Consider the following 22,100-nt stretch of genomic DNA (forward strand, 5'->3'; position numbering starts at 1 on the left):
GTATGAGGTATTGTTATTGCACCACTGGGTGTTTCACTCAAGGAGGTAACAGCATTTATTCTTATCAACAAAGAGACATTTTGTGATATAGTTTTTGAATACTTGGAATTTTTTTTAGAAAAATATGAACATAAAAAATGTTATCCTTAGAGTGAGTATGTGATACAATTTAGAACTGAGGTTAAGAAAGATGAACTGAAAGAATATTTAAAGTCAATATGTTAAGATGTGATGGACACAACAAAACTATATGATGAAAGAGCTTTATGAACTGCAGGTTGGGAGTGTGGGATTATTTTGAAAATGGAATGTAATAATGTTGTGCATATCCCCAGTGTGATTAATGTGAATGGTAATTGAGGATTTAAGTATAGAGGGCAACCTAAAACATGTTTTCATTTTTTCGTGGAAAATAAACATTTGTGTGACAAACAAAAATGTTTTATTTGTGGCAAAACAGGGCATGCAGCAAAAAATGTGATATGAAATGTAAAAAATGGGAAAACATGACACACATGGGTTGAGTGTGAAGAAAGTGAAGACATTTTAGAAAAATAAGTTACATGTGATTCAGTATATGGTAAAAAGTTAGAAAAGGAACAAGAAAAACAAAAAATAAACAAAGAAATTATAATGGGATCAAAACTCGGGGAAAGAGAAGGAGAAGAAAATGTATTCGATTTGCTTGAAGAAGAATATGTAAAATAGAAAGTAGTAAGAGGAAAGAAAAATTCAATATGGGAAAAGGTAAAAGAAAGGAAAAGAAAATTTAAAAGTGTAATTGTGAAAGAGAGTAAAAAAGGCAAGGGGTAAGATAAAAACAACAATAACATCATTTAGAAGCTGAAAATTTTAACTTTAAACATGAATAGTATGAAGAATATTCAAAGAAGAATAAGTACTTTAGAATGGTGTATATCAATGGACATGCATATTATTATATTAGAAGAATCCAGGATTTTTACAGAAAAAGAAGGGTAATGAACTGAAGTTTTGTGGGACAGAACAGTTATTTAGAATATGGGAAAGGGCACATGTTCTGGAACAGGTATACTATGTAAAGAAAACATTAAAATTTAATATTTCACATTAGTTGAATTAGGGTGAATAATGGTATTAAACCTAAGATTCAAAACAAAGGTTTATAGGACCATTGCATTATATGCATATATAACAAAAAAGAAGGAGAATAATGTTTAAAAACATTTTAAATCATGTAGGTTTTAATATTGATCGAATAATAGTGGGAGACTTTAACTGCAATTTAAGGGCATGAAAGAAAAAAGTAACGATATTAAGACAATACAAGGGATAATGAAAAGTGTAAAGTTATGCATATGGGAAAATGAACATTGGACTTATAGAAGAGGAGTAATTGAAATGGAAGTTGACTATTTTGTAGTATCAGAAAGTTTGAAAATATTAAAGAAACAGATAAAAAAGACACATTTTTCAGATGATATAGCTATATGGATAGAGGTATATGAGAAAAATGATACATAAAATTAGGAAAAGATGCTAAAAGACTTAATGAAAAAGACTTAAATAAAGGTGATAGAAAATAAATAAATTATGGAATGATCATATGGGTATGAGAATATTTTATAAAAATTAGACAAGCTGATGGAAAAGCTTTAAAGAAAAATAAAAAAATGCTTTTTGGAATGTCAAAATGAAAAAAAAGAAGGGAAAATTAAGATATAAATAACTGAGTCAAAAAATATTTAAGGAAGTAATAAGAGATATGAGGAATCATTTTGAGAAAGAAAAGTAAATATATGATATAAATCAAAAAAAGATTAAATGATTGTTGTATAAACAAAGATACTGTCTACAAGGAAAGGAAGTTGAAGTAGAACTGTACTTAAGTAAATTGTCTGCCCTATTAGAGATGCTCCATATCCATAACTATAAATTCTTGTGCATTACCCACTCAAAAGGCCTAGATCTAATACGCAACATCAACAAAACCTGCTGGACAGACAGGTTTGTCTCCCAGAGGCTGCCCAATCTCTGGAAGAGTCTTCCCATACACATTAAACAGATTACTGCACTGACCCTATTCAAGTGCAAACTTGATGAGTGGATAGGAAACCACAAATTTGTCCCCTCATTGATAGGGGCAATAGGTGCTTACTGAGGTTTCTTTTTGGGGATATACTCTTGGCTGGGCTTGTAAGGGTTGCAGGGCCATTAACCTAGTAACCTCCTATAATCCTATAAGAAAACTAAAAATAATAAAGGAGAAAAAATAAGAACAGAAGAAGGAATAATTAAGGTTATTAAAATATATATAGAACATTTTTTTGTTTTTAAAAGGGCACAAAAGTAAAGCAGAAATGGATTATTAAAAAGCTAAACGAAGAGGATAATGAGAATCTGGAAGAGAATATATGTGTAAAAGAACTAAATGATACATTAAAAGATGTTAATATGGATACAGCCACAGGACTGGACGGTATTGAATATTGTATGTATAATGATATGGAAAACTGGCAAAAAATCCTTTTTGTAGAAGTATTAAATTAATGGTTAAAGAAAGGTATATCCAAAGATAGATTCTGCCAGTACAGCAGGTGCACAAACCAAATAGACAAAGTCAAAGTCAAAACAAAAGGTCAGCACCAATATAGTGAAGAAATTCCTTTATTGATTTAATTGCGGCAACACCATCCAAGGTAACGTATAAAACACAATACCCAATACAGAATTTTATAGTATCAGAAGATTTAGCTATATGAGAATGGTAGGCAGTTGAAATAGGACTTTCTGATCATCTTGCAATATGTCTAGAGATAAAGAAAAACAAGGAATACATTAAAAATAGGCAAAGGAATAAAAATGGATAAATGAGAAAGCATGACATGAAGAAGGAAAGAGATTAGTAATACAGTTATGGAAATATCATATTACTCTGAGAACATTTCATAAATATCAGTCTGAATGGTAGGTGATATTTAAAGAAAAATATAAAAAACATTTTTTACACCGACAATATGATGAGAGAAAAGTTGAGAAAAAAATATAAAACAACATATAACGACACATTAGAAGATTTAGAACATAATAGTAAAGAGTACGTTGACAAAGAAAAATAATTATACAAAAGAAATCAAGAAAAAATACAATAATTGTTGTATAAACAAAGATATTTTCACAGGAAAAAAGAGAAGAAGTATCAAGTCACTTAACCAGATTTGTAAAGGAAGACAGTAGTGTAATAAGAGAAATAGAAAAATGTAAAAGAAGAAATAGAAATAACTAAGGAAAAAATATGAATAATGTACAACAATGTGTACAAGAAATGTTTAAAGAAAAAAAAGGTAGTAAAATTAATGTGGAAAATAAAAAAGTTAACAGAATAAAGAGTTGTAAAAGGAGATTTCTTTTAATGAGCTAAATAAAGTATTAGGACAAGTAAATATAAATTTGACTGCAGGACCAGATGGAATAGTGTATGAAATACAAAAAAATAAAATAAAATAAAATGTAAGGGATTGGCAAAAGCTATTTTTTTAAGATTTGAATGAATGGTTACATGAAGGTTTTATGGTAGTGGAATACTTAAATTCATATAGAAGAAGGAAGATAGAAGACAATTGAAAACTGGAGACTGATAGTATTGAACAATAATGATTATAAAATGTTATGAAAATATTACAAAAGAGTTTTAAAACTAAAATAGAAAACATTGTGGAAGATTGTATACATAGTATAGTGGAACGGTTGTCAAAAATTATTAATGATAGAAAAATTGTGAATGATGTTATGAATAGAAAAGGAGAAGTGAAATCATAATAGGAGAACTTAGTAAGGTATTTGATACAACTGGACATGAAATCTTATGGATAACAATGAAAGCATAAAATATAAGTATGAAGGTTAGGAAATAATCATATCAGAGTATAGTAATAATAAAGTAAAAATACTTGTAAATGGCTGGTTAAGCCAAAAGGTGCATATGAAGCATGATATAAGATGGATTTCCAATGAGTTGTGTACTCTTTGAATTAGTTATGGATGTGATAGTATGCAAAATAAATCACAAAATGAAAGAGGCATGGTATATAACACCAAAAGGGTTAAGAATTCCAATTCTGTTAACATATACAGATGACATAATAATAATTTCAGATAAAATATGGAAAAGAGAAGGAATAATTTGTCCAAATAAGTGATAGGTATGGCTTTAAATAAAAAGAAAAGTATAGCTTTTGGTGGTATAGTAAAGATATGGGGATATATATTTTACAATGAAAGAAATTTATGTGTTAGGCATAACATTTGGGAATAAAGATATAAGCAGAATTCAATGTTACCAAGAAAAAATATGTTGTGGAAATTGAATACTGATGATACAGAAAAAGATAGAAAAGTATGATATAAGAATGCAATGATAACATATGACTAATTAAATCATGGGGAAATCTAACAGATTAAAAAAGTAAAGCTATAAAAGTAAGAAGATAGTGGTGTACTCAGAAAGTAGAATAAAAAAAATTTGGGGGAGACTGGTAATAGATAAATTGCCATTAAAATTAAATATGCCATATAGTAAGAAAAGTGATAGAATACATTACATTGTTAAGAAGAAGAAACTACAGAACATGTATTTTTAAAATATAAACGAGTTAAAGAAATTATGGGGAAACAGATGTAATGTTTTTCAAAAATATAAAAGAAGTGGGTAAAATAAATATAGGTATGATTAAATATGGATAATTTAAAAAGAAAATTACATAATATGTTAAAAGAATATATAGTACATAAAAAGTTATTTTATGTTATATGGGTCATATGAAATAAGAGAATAAATGAGATTATGTTTAACAGTAAATAGATTTTTGGAACGGTATTAAGTAAAATCAAATGGTGGTTATGGAAAAAGAAGATGGGGTCTAATAGGGATAATTTAATATAATTGTAAAGGAAATTATGAATATGTGTAAATAGATTAGTGTATGTGTACATGTATATATATATATATATATATATATATATATACATACATATGTATATACATATATATATATATATATATATGTGTGTGTGTGTGTGTGTGTGTGTGTGTGTGTGTGTGTGTGTGTGTTTGTGTGTGTGTATGTGTGTGCGTGTGTGTATCTATCTATCTATCTATATATATATATATATATATATATATATATATATATATATATATTAATATACACACATATATATATATATATATATATATATATATATATATATATATATATATATTTGTAAATAAAAATTGTAAATAAGAGTTATTTTTGTATGTAACTGAAGGAGACATACTGTTTTCAATAACATTACATGGATATGAAGTCCAAGAGTTACCAAGGGAGATTGGGGAAGCTTTATTCCTTTATTATGTGTCTCACAGGCTTTTGAGGGGGGTGGCACTTTATTGCTTATAATGCCATTATAGACCTGCTTGTCCTGAACTTTCTGTATCTCCACAAGTCCAATAGGTCCACCACTGCTAGAAACAGGGACCTAAATCTTCACTAAGAGATAAATAAAATATGGTAGAGGGACAGGTTTATAACCCCGTACTTCCCAAACATCTTTAATAAACTAGACCTACATGCTCAGCAGTGAGACTTGCTATCTTCCTTTAAATATAACCCTGATGAATGGATTGGCATTCACAAATATACTCTGAGATTGACTGATATGGTCTTACTGCAGAAAGGGGTTGTGGCCTAAAGGACGGTACTAGCAATGTGTTAATGGTCATAAGATTCAGTGACCTTTGAATATGTATGAATCTGTGAATCAGATTGATTTTTTGAGCCAAGGAATGTGAGTGACGTGTAAACAGAAAATAACTGCATTACAGTAAAATTACATTGTAAATATATATGACATTAATTTACATTTCATCTATAAAGTGACTTTAAGCTCAAGTTTACACTTTAAGTTTTAATTGGAGAAACAAAGTAGCATAAATTTTCAAACTGTATTACTGTATCACTAGTTACTTTCTAATCTCCTTTTTGCTCATAGTGGAAGCTGCTTATGATTCATTCAACCAAAAAGATTTTCAGTTCCATAGTGTTTCTTATAAGGAAACTATGAAAACACTCCCCACATTTCTATTAAGGAGGAAACCTTTCCCTGTCTCCTCCTTTATTAACAAACAACTACACGTTCAACTCATCTTGAGGATAAGTACAATTACCATTCAGTAAGTGCATTTTAATCTGTTTTATTTGAAAAAATATCATTCAAATACATTTCCGTCAAATGTATAGCTACTGTAAGAACTACAGAAAGTGTCAGAAGGCATACAGTTTCATGAAAATATTACCATATCTGGTAAAAAAGATATGTTTATCAAGGAATAACAGTTACCATAAGAATGCATTTTGTTTTGCACATTACCAGTAAGCTAACTCAGTGGTTTGCAATAGTTATATGAACATACAGCTCTAACTAGTGATGTTGAAAACAAACCTACATATAGCATTTCCTTTTAAGTCCTTCACCCACTACTACCTATATCTGATTAATTTTTTTTTCTTGATTTTTCTGCAGTGTTATACAGCCTTGAAACTGACCTGAGCATTACTATAGTTCTTTTCATTGCAGAGGTATCCAATATTACACTTCATTTCATGAGGGTTCATTTTATATAAGGCAATAAGTCTTATGAAATACAAGTGTGGACGGCACCAATAGATGGTAGTTGTGTCTTGCGCTTTATAGTCATCATTAAACCAGTCAGATTAGTCCTTTGCCATGTTTTGTTTTCATGTTCTAGAACCAAAACGCCACGTGTGTAATTCAAACAAAAACAGAATGGTGTCAGACACTTCTCTTTCAGGTATAACATGTACTTTTCAATTATCCACAAGCAGGCAGTCAATACATCTCATGTTTTTATTCTAAAATGAGATATCACTGTTACTTGTATGCTGGTTGCATGTACTTCACTACAACCAGTCCTATAACTAACTATGTTCTCATACTGAGCCAGTCACTATAGGCAAAATATATTGCAGGAATACTCTGTCTGTTGGCTAGTGGGTTGCATCTTAAGTTAAGTTCTCTAAAATGTTCAGTTCATCACTGATAATTTTTTTATAGCCACATAATTTCAAATGGCTACTTTCAAGAAATTTAACAGAATTTTTAATTTAACCATTGTGTATGCACTGCATGTTTTTTTTTTTCAGGAAGTTGTTCTAACACAAAGGAAACTTAATCTGTTACCTTTGTATAGCTGTTTATAGTATCACAAATATTTTATGAGATTACATACTGACAAGTGGGTAACAGAACGTTATGTTTTTTTTTTCATTTTATATACATGTCACATACCAGGGAGAAGGATAAAGTTAAGAAAAACACCTTACTCGTCAGAAATGTTGCAGACACATATACTGTATGATTACATCCTTCTACAGAACATTAAAGTGAAAGTAAAGTTAATAGTGGCCAGTAATCTATCATGTTCAGTTGGAATTTTTGCAGGAACCTGCTACACGACTTATTTTAATAACACAATGGTCTGTTAAACCCTGATTACTGTGAAGACAAGTAGCAGGAACAAGGCATTGTTGATAAATTGCTGTATCTGCATAGGCAAAAAGATTATCTGCATTCACAGTGCCTTAACATCAAAAGCAGGCCTCTGCTAATCAATTTTAAATGTCTAGCTTTTGCACAGGATAGAATAAGTAGGTAAATGAAACAGTATTTCTTTTCAATCCATATAAATGATGCTTGGTTCTTTGCAGACCAAAATGATCTCAGCATTCATCATAAACATTACATTTGCACAACGGAGAATGACTACTCTGCCAAGAAGTTGATTGTTACTCATAAAAGCTCAATATGATCTGATCATTAGCAGCCTGGCAGTTCTTTCAGGTTTCTTTCAGATGTGTGTGTGTGTGTGTGTGTGTGTGTGTGTGTGTGTGTGTGTGTGTGTGTGTGTGTGTGTGTGTGTGAGTTGGGGGGGCAAACAAAGCCTCTTATCAAAAGGGTGTCAGCTTTTAAATTCTGAAACAGTTTTAAACAGATGAATGTGATATGATATGTGAGAGAAATACTTCAGGTCCAGTGGGCTCTTTTTTTAGTATTTATCATCTTAACTATTTTAGAATTTCAAGCATCAGGCCATGACAACATGCAGGTGCTCCTTTCAGAACTTTCCCCTCCAGCGCGCTGTGCAAAGGACAATGCAATTAATAACAGATGGCATAAGATGACCATGTCCTTGAAAATACGCCTTATTGGCACCTTCTGCTAATTGTATCACATATAACACAACTAAAAGCATAATAAATCTGAACTGAGAGATGGTTGATGCAAGAGTTCACCCTTTTTTTCCAGACGGTAAATTGCTCAGCTCTTGAAATATATACAACCTTCTGACATCCAACTTGCATTAGCTTAATTGCCTTTTTCTCTTCCCTTGCTGCACTTTGCTTTTTGGAGGTATTAAAGCAGATCAAATTTTCTGTCTGGCTGAGATGGTGCAAAGTAGCAGTCTTACAATAATTCATATTGGATCTCCATACCTTAAAACAGTGAAAAAATTAGTTTACTTGTTTGCACCTCACCACCATTAAATACAATCTTTTTTAGTAAATGGTAGAGCATTATTTCAATACTACTAATCTAAGAAATTAATTTCAGTCCCATTTTCCAGTACAGTAAATTTAGTTATATCAGGAATATTTCTAAGAATGATTTCTGTGTTAGAATTGTTACCATGCTTCCTAACACAACAATATTAGTTGAAAGAACCATATTTTGCAAAGTATTGTAACTCACAGAATATGCACTAATACTATTAATTTTATAAAAGTGCTACTTTTATTACAGTACTTTACTTGGAAAATTAATCTTTGATGACTTATTATGGTCAAACAAGTTAAGTGAATTTTCTTTCATCGATAGTAGCAGTGTAAATTAATTTAAAGACTATTTGTCCTGAATAATTGACCAGTTTCCTTGTTTTAAAACAAGCCATTGTAAGCCATAGGCAAGGAACATATGAAAATGATGTAACACTGATAATCTTGTTATTTCTCTTAAATATTTATGCATATAAATTCATAGGAGGCTATCTGTTTATAATATCTTTCTAATGGAGTATAAGTAAAGGCAGACATAAGCAGCATTTTCTTTGCTGTATTTTACATTCCCTTTAGTGAGCTTCTTGTGAACAAGTATACACTGACAAAGTCCTCTTTTACTCCTTTTCTTTCTCAGTGTAGCTCATCATTTTTTCTGTCATCGTATCTTTCTGCCTGGCTATATTGAGAAAGGAGATAGTCTATAGTTTTATTATTCTTTTAATCTACCATCAGGTTATGTTTTATGTTTACACCTTTTTGGTACATTTTTCAAGCTTCTGTTTTCCTGGGTGGCTTTTCACGTATGGGTATTAAAACCACAATGAAGACTTCACAGTAATGAATAAGAATGCAATACAACCTCACATTAGTATTTCTCTTCTGTAAGACTGATGTACCCCAAAAAGCAACACTGATTCTGCCATTCAAAAGAAATTTGAGTTTATCCAGTCATCCAGACCCTCTGGTCAGATACATAAAGTATCTGGTGAATAGCAACTTATCCAGATATTTTCTTTTTTTTTTTTTTACTCATTCAGCTGGGATTTCTCAAATGACCTCAGGGATTGCTTCTAGAAAGCCAAACCATACCACGTTTGAAGTTTAAGAGCTAGCTTCCTTGCTTGTTATTTTGTCAATCACCTGTTGCTTAAAGAGGAAATTATTCAGATTTTATCTGCTCTAGTGGAGGTGAACATGTGAGTTATATTCAGTGCAGTATAAACTCTAGCTAATGTTAGCTAATGTATTGCAGATGTGTTGATTTCCACCTAATATAACAAATGATAAAAGCAGATGACTTAGGCCTGAAGTTTACAGCTGCAAGATAAAGAATTATATGCAATGGACAGCCTTATGAAAAAAAAAAAAAACAACATTTAAAAAGGTAAAGAGAAGGATGCAAAGTCTTAAGCAAAGAGAATGGTAGGGACTTGTTATATGAGAGGGGAGAGGTACAGTACGTGTATAAGCAGGTTAGGAAAATGATGGGGCAATGAAGATGAGCGGTTAGTAAAGTCTTAATGTAATATGCAGTCTAAGGCAGCACTAAATAATGACAGTAATTATTCACCTTTTCTACATTTTATTGATTAGCTGCCCCTGACTGTAGGGGCATTTGAAACAGCTCACCACTGTTTTCGGACTTTGTGGCACATTACACATTGCTGATATCCTTATGTGACCATTTTCTTTCAAAGTTGTCAGCATAAAGTCCATAGGAGTAAGTAAATCTATGGATTGCCATGCACCAGGAGTGGAATGAGACAAAATCACTATGGCTCATAAAAACAGTATGTGTGTAGCACTCCTGAACTCCTCCCAACAAACTGAAAGATGTTGTTGGGGTGGGCATATACTAGAGCATTAAGATTTATGGCTCTGCTTCTATAGTGATACAGCTGCAATACCCTGAACACCCCAGTGGCTTGCCAGCACCTTATTTCATCAGTCTCGGCGATGAGCTGTCTGTGATATCAGGTGTACCCTGCATACTGGAGTATCATCAGTTCTGACATGAGTGAGCAGGTGTAAACCTCATTATTGTCTCATTTCCTATCAGCTCCTCCACAATCAAGCCTGTTAGCCATACCAGGTCATCAGGACTATGGTTATTCATTGAAAAACAAAGTATCGAACAGCATATATCGTCAAACATGCTGTTCATCGAGCCATTCTGACTCAGATCGCATTATGGTAAAGATAAAGAAAATTGCCCTTTCTCCACTGTAGTGCAAACTCGGATTTGGTACATATATAATTATCGAGGTGCACCCCCTACATAAGGAGGTTTTGATGAACAACATTTCTATTGTAATGACATTCGATACTTTTGCCATTCAATAAATAACCATAGACCTCCCAGGTCATCAGGGTCCTGGTCAGCGTTTCACTTGTCTATGCTATGCAGAAAATAAGGAAACTATGAAAGAAGTATGGGAATTTACAGCAAGAGAATTACATGAAGATGCAGACAAGCTCAAAAAATAAACTGCCTTCCAGTGAATATTTTTTTGGAAAGGAATGCTAAAGGAAGGAACTTGCAAGAGAAGCAAGGAATCCAGAGAGTACTGGCTGTGAAGAATCTGATGTAGGAAGAAAAGCTGCAGAAATGTATGTCTCAATTGGAATATAATGTGTATTCAGGACGATGCCAATAAGTGCACAACTTCCTCGAAATGTTTAGGTTTTTATTGCGAACAACAAAATAAAAACTGAGAACCTGGTACAAGTTTGAAAAAGGTTAAGCACTTTCACTCACTATGTGAGTTTCTTCAGAACACTATTGTACAGTGTAGATACCATTAAATATTCAAACTTGGCGCCAAAAAATCACCTGTGACGTGTACTTAAAGGTACAACTCGTGTCAAGTAGTATTCCATGATAAAATTCCATTTGGATCAATAACCTAAGAATATTTTCTTTTTCTTTAAAACCATTTGTTGTAAAAAATACTTAAAAAAAATCCTTTTAAAAAATCAAGTTATGTTATATATGTTAAGAAGGTTTGTATTTGTATATAAAAAAACGCTTAAAAAACGCTATGCTAAAATGTAACTACGTATAACGCTGACACTGGTATGCTTCTCATATTGCTGAACCAAGTATAAACACTAATAAGAACTGGTAAAAATGAGTGTTCAGGAATTAATATGCTACATTCAATATAAAAAATGGAATGTGATATGTTTTACACATACGAAATAGGAACAGGAAATCCATAAAATGTATGAACTACAATCTTTGTGTATATATTCATAATTAAACACATTTGTTGATGTTCATGTACCTATTGTCTGTCAGTTTTCCATCTCCAAAATAGGTTTACAAGAAATAAAATCGTTCAAACCCGGTGGGTTTGTTGCGTCTAAATACAATTGCCACCATATTTCCTTAAAATTCAACAATTTCTTAACATCCCCTCCTTTCGGATTGCTATATATAATATCTAATATGGCAAATTTGAATTCATGGTTAATCCCCATTTTTTCTACGTGTCTAGAAAGTGCATTGGTAGAATCTTTTTTGTTATACTATAAATGTGGTCATATATACGCTTTCTGAAATTTCTCTCAGTCTTACCAACATAAGAACACGTCACAGGCGATTTTTTGGCGCCAAGTTTGAATATTTAATGGTATCTACACTGTACAATAGTGTTCTGAAGAAGCTCACATAGTGAGTGAAAGCACTTAACCTTTTTCAAATTTGTACTAGGTTCTCAGTTTTTATTTTGTTGTCCGCAATAAAAACCTAAACATTTCGAGGAAGTTGTGCACTTATTGGGATCGTCCTGAATACACATTAATTATCGGTTGGTGTGGTTGTTTCAAGATTCTGTTGTCAATAGAAATACACAGATGAGTACAGACTGCTAATTATAACTGAAGTTTCATTGTATTAACTAAGTTAGGAAGGCAAGTATGTGACAGAAAATACAATATAATGAATGACTGCCAAGTATGGTTTATTTTCAGAGATAGAGATGAAAAATAGATGAATAATGGAAGGTTTATTGAATGGAATGTACATGACATGACTAGCATTAGTACCGACCTGGGTAACTTTGAATAAAGCAGATAATCTAAACGTGCAGGATTACCACATAAATGCCATTCAGGGAATAAGGTCTAATTTTGAACTAATGTAACAGTTTATATTTTATATTTGCTATTTACTTAGCTATAAATATGTAATGTGCTTTTTAACTGAACTATATGTGTGCTAAGCAGGGCTAGAGATTTCATGTGTTGCTTCTCTCACTAGACTGCTTACACCATATTTTATATTTGTATTTACAACTTTTTTATCTGTAAGCAATTATAAAGTGTGTACCCACATATCTGAACAGTATACCACACAGATAGATGGATGGATAGATAGATGTAGATATAGATATAGATGTAGATATAGATATAGATATAGATATAGATATGATTATAGATATAGATATAGATTAGATATAGATATAGTTATGGTTAGAGATATAGATATAGATGTGAATATAGATATAACAGCCCCATTTTAATTATAAAATATACAGAGGTGACAGAGTGAACTAATGGTTTCCATTGCTACCTCACAGCTCTTGATCCTTAGGTTCACATCCTTCTTATGTCCATTTGGGGTTTCAGACAACATCCAAACACATGCCATATACAAATTGAGACCCACCAAATTGCCCATAGGTGTGCATGATGTATGTGTTTGAGGGTAGGGTTTCTACTGAATGTGTGACATCTGATAGCATAAATCTCAACACTTTGGCAATTTTAATGAAATTCTGATAAAAAAAGAAAGAATTCTGAACATTGCAATAATGACTTTTAAGGTATCTTAGCCCGGGTGATTATCATAGGTTCATAGGTAGGTACTTGGCTATTGGCCCTTGGGCCTATATAAGCCTTGTCAAAAAGGTACCCTGGCTTTTGCCACCCAAGAAAATTATTTTCCTGTGCCTCCATCGAGCCGAGCCACAGAAGTGATCCCCGGGGGTGAATTTCCTATCTCCCATCCAATCATCAAGTTTTTTCTTGAAGAGTACTAATGAAGAGCTTTGTTTGATATAGATAGGTAGGTTGTTCCAGAGTATGGGAAGTCTCTGGGACAGGAATCTGTCCCTCCAGCATGTTCTGTTTATTGTGGTGACAAGGTTTAGGTCCCTAGAACATGTAGTCCAGAGGGATTAGGATTTCTTTAAGTGGAGTATGTCCAAAAGCTCTGGGTTTGACATAGCTTTGTATGTTAGGCAGAGATCGCCTCTGAGTAGGCGATATGTAATGGAGTAAAGCTGGAGTTTTTTGAGATGGTCTGCGTAGGGCATCTGTTTGAGGCTGGTAATCCTCTTTGTGCGGTATTTCTGGGGCCTTTCTAGTTGTTGTAGATTTCTTGTTAGGTAAATGCCAAAAGGGGTGCTGTACTCTATAATGGGTCTAATGAGTGATGAGTAGAGGGGAACAATGACCTCTTTTTTCTTGCATGAGAAACCTTTTTTGATGAGGTGTGCCATGTAGAAAGATTTCCTGATTACTGTCGCAATGTGATTATCAAAGGAGAGACTACTGTCCACCTGTGTCCCAAGATCTCTTATCACACTTTTGGTGTTAAGTAGACTACTGCCTATGTGGTAGTTCATGGGTACAGAGTTTTTACCAAAAGGGATGACAATGCACTTTTTGGCACTGAGCTTGAGGCAATGGTTTTGACACCAGGCATCTGTCTCAGTGAGGCCCTTTTGTAGGATGTCCACATCATTAGGAGTTTCAATTATGGCTCCTAGTTTGCAGTCATCTTTGAACTTCATTAGCAAAAGATCTTCTGTGTTAGCCTGTACTTCTGATAAGTAGCTACCAAACAGGAGAGAACCCAGGACTGCACCCTGTGGTACTCCTCTTGTCACTGATCTGAAGGCGGATTTGGATTCTGCTACTTTCACAGTGTGGGTTCTGTCAGTGAGCCAGCTGGCAACCCATCTTGTGACACAGGAATTTATACTTAGTTTAGTGAGGTTATCTATAATTCCAGAGTGGGGGATGGCGTCAAAATCATTGTCAAGATCTAGATAGGCTGTGTGAACCACCTTACCCTCATCTACGGCTTTGGTGACCGCTTCAAAGAAGTCTATCAGGTTTATGAGACATGATCTTCCTTTTATAAACCCGAATTGCATGGGGTCAAGAGTTTGGAGATTACCAATGTCATTGTTTATAAGTTCCATGATAATATGTTCCATAGCCTTGCAGACAGGCTCATCAGGTTAATGGGATGGTAGTTCCTGAGGTCCGTGGTGGCTCCCCTTTTGTGGAGTGGGATAACCATTGCTGTGCACCATTCAGTGAACACAAACCCTGAGGTGAGACTATGATTGAACATGGTACTTAGGTGGGGTGCCAGTTCATTCTGTAGTTCATGTAGAACGCAGCCCAGGATGTTGTCAGGTCTCATGGATGCTGTGTTCTTGGCTTTGGACAGTGTGATTTTTACCTGTGCAGCTGTGATTACAGGAAGTTTGCATTCTTCCGGTATAGAAATGGGCCCTTTAGGGGGCGAGAGGAGGATAAAGTTAGCACTGAACCGATCGGCCAGGATGTTGGCAATATCAGTTGGTTCTGTATATTTAGTGCCATTGTGCTGTAACTCAGAACAGATCTGAGTGTTGCCATTGAAATTCTTGACATAGCTATAGAATGCTTTGTGGTTGTCTTTAGAATCAGTGGCAATTTTGTTTTTGTAACTAGCTTTGGAGGATTTTATGAGGGATCTCAGCTTTTTACTGAGGCTGACCAGGGTGTTTCTCCAATCATGGGATTTTACTGTTTTTGCAGCAGTTTCTTTCTTCTGTTGTAGAGTTTGTTTATCGCAGGGGACCACCAGATTGGCTTCATTTTTTTGCAGGATAGCATCTTGGTTCATTTAGGGATTGCACGATCCATGCACTCGTGTTAAGTGCTTATAAAGTTAATTTTTGTAGGATTCAGCAGTTGTACCTCTATTGTCCATCTGCATGGGTGTCGTGAAGTTTGCCACTTCTGTCTTAAGAAGTGTGAAGTTGGCTTTGGAGAATTTTTTTACGGAGGTTTCCCTAATGGGGGTGGGGACGGGATGTGGATGTCTAGGGTGATTAGCTTGTGGTCAGATCTGACCTAAAGGAATTGACCTCTGGTGTGGAACACCAGTTGCCCATGTTGGTAATGACCAGGTCTAAGATATTGCTGACCCTGGTGGGGGTGTGGATAAGTTGATCCAAGGCGTTGGAATTCATGAATTCCAGAAAACGTTGAGCAAAAGAGTTGGTACAGGAGTAGTTTTTCCAGTTAATGGTGGGGTAGTTGAAATCACCCGTTATTAGGGTGTTAAGTTGTACCCTAATATTTCCCAGTGTATCAAGAAATGAGGAGTGGGAATCCTGGGGCACGGTGGGGGAGCTGTAGCAAGCTACAATTTGGATTGCAGTCTTGCCCAGAGTTAGTTGCCCTTGGATAATCTCAGATGCATTATGCTGAGCAACTAGCCTGGAGGTGTGGATATCCTTAATGAATATGGACACGCCTCCACCATTAGTGTTTCAGTCCAGATTAGGTGGCCAAAAGGTGTGGTATGAATTATAGCCTGGTAATGCAGGGGTGCTCTCTGGAGCCTTGAACCTGATCTCTGTCACTGCACAGAACCTGATCTCTGTCACTGCACAGATGTTGATGTTCTCCATTTTAAGGAGTGCCTCGAGTGAGTGCATTTTGAGGTTTAGACATCTAGCATTCAGTAGCATTACCCTCAGATTTTGCTTGCTTGTAACTGTTACTGTGGTGAGTTTATCATTTGAACCTTAACTAAAAAAAAGGCACTATAGGGGTGGCAAGAGCCTTAGCCAATATCTGGAATCCCAAGGGCAACAGCCATCTCTAGCAAAGCATCGTGGTCTGTCGATCATGTCATCCCAGGCAGACAGATACTGAATCCCCTTAGAATGACACCAGTAGCATAGCCAATTGTCGAAGTCAATCACTTTGTCCTTGTACTGTGTTATCATTCTGGGTGATGGCAGGATACTACTCAGGGATAGGGTCATACCTGACTGAGCTAAAAGATCGGACAGCTCCTTCATATCTCTTTTCATGTAGTCCAGGGAGGTATGTCTCAGGTCATTCACATCGACATTGTTACATTGTTATGCCTTATGGTCTGTGGTTGAGTGGCACACAGAGTTTGTGGGTTATGTGTCATTTGGGTTGTGTTGGGGGTGGAGGTTGCTTGCATTTTTGCTTTGGAGAATCCTGTTGCTTGGGCAGATTTTTATTTCTTTGTGTGTGTTTTGGTGGTGTAGGTTTTGAGGGACTATGTGATGAGTGTGGTGTAGTGCAAGTGTTTACCCTCTCCTCTTGACTGTCTAGTCCAGTCTAGGGTGAAGAGAACTTTGCTTTGAGTTTGGCTATATAAGTGCATCTCTCACAGGTTGTAGTGTTGGGTGATAGGAGAAATGGGCTGTCTGTGTACATGAGGCAACTGTTGCATTGCCCCAAGATGCCGAGATTCATCAGGTTGACATGAAAAAACACCAGGAGCTGAACCTTATACATGCCTGGATAGGTGCTTATTTATTAAGTACTAAAACCTGTTTTCCTCTAGACAAGTGAGGAAAGTTGAGTGCTGTAGTAATTTGTAGCATATTTAGTGCCTACAACGAGCTCTGAACAAGTGCTGAGCTCAAAGAAACAGATTTGAGTGCTAAAACTAAACTGGGTAGTTCTAAGGGAAAATTTGAAGAGCAGACTTTATGGCGCTGGGAATAGTTTAATCCTAGCTAAGCGGTGGGGCTCAGAAGCTTACAAACAGTCCTGGATACAGCAGATATTTATCTGGACTAGACTACTTACATGAAAGGCAGGAAACAAGCTTAGATTTTTTTTTTATAGTAAAATGGAAAGGGAGTAAGGAGAAGCATAAGATAACTCAAGGTTAAGAACTAAGTGGGTTGGCCTTCTCAAATGTTCTCCCTGTATTAGGTAGAATGAGGTAATGACACTAAACTGGGAGGAGTGTCCCAGATCAAATTTACAGTAGGGGTGGGCAACTGGAAAGCCACTAAGTATAAGAACAGGTTACCAATAGGGAGGGAGACTGGAACACAAAAAAGAAAAAATCAGAACAAACAAACCCAAACAGGTGTTTAACAAATGTAGAAAAATTTCAGTTCTTCTTGCATTTCCACCAATGGGGGGGGGGGGCTGAATTTTGTATTGCAGACTACTGTCCAGTTATGATATCAGGTATCCCAATTCAGGTATGTAGACTTTAGTGCAGTAATCACACTTGCACTTGTTATGTCTGCCACTTTGGCTGTTATACACAACTTTTATTGTAAAATATATGACTTGAAATGCAACATTTTTTTTGGCTTTCATTCCACGGATAAAAATATTCCAGAAGGCAAGTATGATGAAGAAATGTACAAGCTGAACTTGTTTCCTTTGAACTGCTGTTATGGTATGCATCAAAGACTGCATAGATCTGTATTACTTGTGTTTGGAGCAACATTTCCGGTCATAATAATATATTTTGCTGTTTATTTGTACCATGTCATATATCTTCTGAAGCATTTTTTTTACATTTGAACATTAAGCTGCAGACATAACTTATTTGTTCTTTAATGAAAAATTGATATCTTTCCTTACGGACAAATTTTGCTTATATCATAGTCACAGTGGAATATCTTTCAATAACTGTATTTTAATGCTGGTGTCAGTACATCTGAGGAAATTATTTTATTTTATTCTCTCATTGGTAAGTGTGGTTTTATTCAAAGAGTCTTTTCCTCCTTGTCTAAAAAAATATTTATGCTTTGATGGTAAATAGGTTTTGTCCCAATCCACTTTAGTAAGACACATCACAACAGGATTGCATTTGACAACCTTTATTAATAACATAACTTTATTGTATCACTTTAAATTGCTAATCACAACATGAACATCCTTTTAACCATACATCAGGGCAGCATATCCCCGCTCACACTGCCCGAATAAGCAGCATCCTCATCACTGCTTACTTATTCTTACTTATCAAAGCAGAGTCATCCTACCACTTTCTTTCATCCCTAAAACTCCTTACATCAACACCCAAGACCAATATGGGGAACAGAAGAGGGACAGACCTGCCCCTCTTCTCTGCCCACCAACCTGACTCAGGCTGTTTCTCATCACTTAATGAAGGACTTTCACTAAACCCTCCAAAAAATAAACTTAAATGCACATCATACAAATCCAAGCCAAAGTCACTTAGGTGTACTCCATTGTCTCTAAACTCAGCTGGGTCCCTATCATCAAAGTCCCTATGTTCTATCATATGCATATTTAAAACAACCATCTGCCTCACCAACCTACAATTAATAAACTGCCAAGTCCACTCTAAAGCCATAAAACTAGCAACATTCCTCTAACATAATTGTGGTACTATCTCTGACCACACAATGCATATACCTGGATATAACCTCTGGATATAACATCTTCAGTGTAACCACATCCTGTCTTATTCTATACACAAACTGATTCTTAGGAATTATTCCCAAGTCATTACCTGCCAAATGTATCACCGATACTTGAGGAATCCCCACCCATGACTATAAATGCAGACTCATTCATGAGCTGATTCTACTTCAGGCCTCTAATACCATGCCAAATGACTCTCCACCCAAAGAGATTCAAATTCAATTCATTACCAGCCAAACAAACAGCAGCCCTCTTCACCGCCCAATGAACATACGATTGACCCAGGATGACAACCTCCTTTCCTTAAAAAAAATATTAATATTAAACCAACCAATGTAATCAATTATCTAATATAAGATAAAAAGCATTTTTGATGACCAGCAACCCACCCTCTTAATGGCCTCAACTGATCTGCCTTCCTTTGCTAAATCTGAAGCCCTACCAATAGGAAAAGAATGAGTGGAAAACCTCTCACTTGAAAGCCCATACAGTGAAAAGTCCTTCTTATCATATATACAGACTGATTGCCCATTACCATCTTAATCCCTCTTGACTGAAAAACCAAATCCTGAGAGCTCCCTGCATGGGTCCACAATAATCTCCCAGCTCAAACCACCGGACACATCCAGTTTTCCTTATCTTTCCCAAGAACTGTCCGAATGCCCTTTCCCAACTGATCCATTTTAGATCTACGTAACCAAATGTTCACCGCCTCAGGAAAAGCCACAACCCCCCCCCAAAATAAAGACCCTAACAGTTCTGATACCCTGTATGCTCAAAAATGAATCCATACAAATACAAGGTCACTCACAAAGCATAATCCACTGAAGCACCAACCACTAAAGCTAGACCCTTCAGTAAAACTTTTAAACCTGTCTTGTCAAAGGTCATCATATATCCATGTTCACACCAGCCAGTCTACCCCATCCTTTCAACATATGACCAGCTGTCATGAACTTAGTGATATTATACAATCCAGCCACCTGCACAAATATTTGCATAACTGACCTTGGCGTCATCTGCTGAAATAAAATTTTTAGCATAGTTCCCATCAGGGTATGACAAAGGTTAATCAACCGGACTTCACCGGCTGACTTCTTAGGAACCAGATCCACTGGTGTGACCCTAAAACTGCCAAAGGGAAGGCTGTCAAAAGGGCCCAATAGCCTACCCACCCATTGTTCCTTCTCCACCAAACTCTACATAATATCGTATTTTCCCAATACTGATTGTAGATTCTTACAGACTACTCCATCTGCCAAAACCTTTGATTTAATAGAAAACCCCTGGGAAAAAATCCATCAATTAATGCATCCCTAAGTGACAAATCAGAAAGTTGCTGAAGCATATGCTGCAAATCTTGCACCTTAATGAGAATGCATCCCCTAACCTGACTTCTGCCCCCCCAAAAGGGAACCACCCTCTGTCCATGGAAATTCCCCCTACCTCAGAGACTCTAAAACCCCTGAAAGGAAGAAGGTAAGCCTCCCAAGTCAGTAGAAAATGAAATAGAATTACACAAATTACATTCCTGATGACCACACTGTACAGTTGGATGTATTCTCACACACTTTGAACAAGCATATGAGAACCTACACACTGCCCATGAGGAACACCCCACATTAATGGCCCAACATACCACAACCCCTTCCCCTCCTATCATTACCCCTCTACTAACCACTCAGAAGCTATCCATCATAGTGGCTAGCCATATGTTGGAGTGCCTAACCACCCAATGGAGTGAATGAGCCACTGCTTTCTTCTTCTGAAACTTCTGGTCATATCACAACCAAGCGTTCCCCACCCGTAACCATTGAACCTCCCAAATTGTGAGAAAGTAAGCCAAGAGTGGTAAGGCCAAGGCGGCATCCTTCTCCATCCAAACTGCCATATAGTATGTGAAATTCAACACCCGATTTTCACGTGTTCATGATCGCAGCCTATCTAACCCACTATGCCCCAAGGCCCCTAAAGCTGCCAAAAGATCTTTGCTATTCACTCTATCCAATTCCAACAAATGTTAAACCCCATCCACAATTTCCAGCTCAAAGTCATCAACATGCTCCTCCTTCCAAATATTTTTTTAACTGAGAACAGTTTGTGAAGGGTCAGTAAAACTGCCAGTGTTCCTTGCCCCAGTCCCTGTGTAGCTAACCAATCCCCCAGCTGGATGTCAGATTCCAACTCAACCTCATGTTAGGACTCTACCTTACCTATGGACAAAGCGAAACTCCCTATAGACAAGCCTTCATTACACTTCTCAATGAATGCCTCACCTTGCACCTGCCCCCTTACAGCAACTGTCTTCAGATCCACCACAGCAACTGCAGCTTCACCCAACTCCTGACATGCCTCAACTCCAATAATCCCTGGACTATTCCCAAAACTCATCAAGTCCAACATGCCTACAGAAACTCCCAACAACATGTCATTATCTGCCACATCCTGCACCAGTCCAGCAGCCAGACCATCCACTGTGCAGGCATCCTTTGACTGCTATGTCCACTTCCCTTGGGCTAATGACTTGCTCTTTTATGGCGGCCTTTTCTTTTTCCAGCTGGACTCCCCAGGTTCTTCAGCTGCCACAGACTCACTAGTAGGCAATTCTTGAAGCAGCTCCTCTGCATGTGAAACAATGGCTGGCCATCTCTGCCATCTGTCAGAAAATACAAGAATGAAACTGGAGGAAGAAGAAAAAAAATTAATTCCTATATTAATACTAGTGTAACTACTCCTCATGTGGTCTGCATCCGTGTCCCTAAAAGGACGTTTGCAGAGAAAAAAAATGTCAAGCTGTAATTAAAATCTACTTGCCTCTGTTTTACAGTGCATTGTCTCTTCCCCACTTAAGTGACATTGCTCACAATGTCCAAAAATGCTTGGATAATGCACCCTAATCCTCTGAGCCTAAAAGCTGTTAAAACAAAATAGTATGTGCCACCATACAATAACCAAAGTGCACAACATCTGACCTCAAATGCTACCATCGTTCAAAGACTTCAGTCCACAACAATTGTCACCAAATCC

The 22,100-nt window shown here is 35.9% G+C and overlaps 1 pseudogene; it reads right to left on the reverse strand.

Moving 5' to 3' along the window:
• The window catches only part of LOC122792810, a 183,567-nt pseudogene extending 162,091 nt beyond the window's left edge, over positions 1-21,476 (reverse strand).
• Between the last annotated feature and the right edge of the window lie 624 nt (positions 21,477-22,100).

The sequence above is a fragment of the Protopterus annectens genome, chromosome 2.part0, assembly GCF_019279795.1.
Source record: "Protopterus annectens isolate FY-2018-M chromosome 2.part0, PAN1.0, whole genome shotgun sequence".
Classification (NCBI taxonomy): Eukaryota; Metazoa; Chordata; order Ceratodontiformes; family Protopteridae; genus Protopterus; species Protopterus annectens.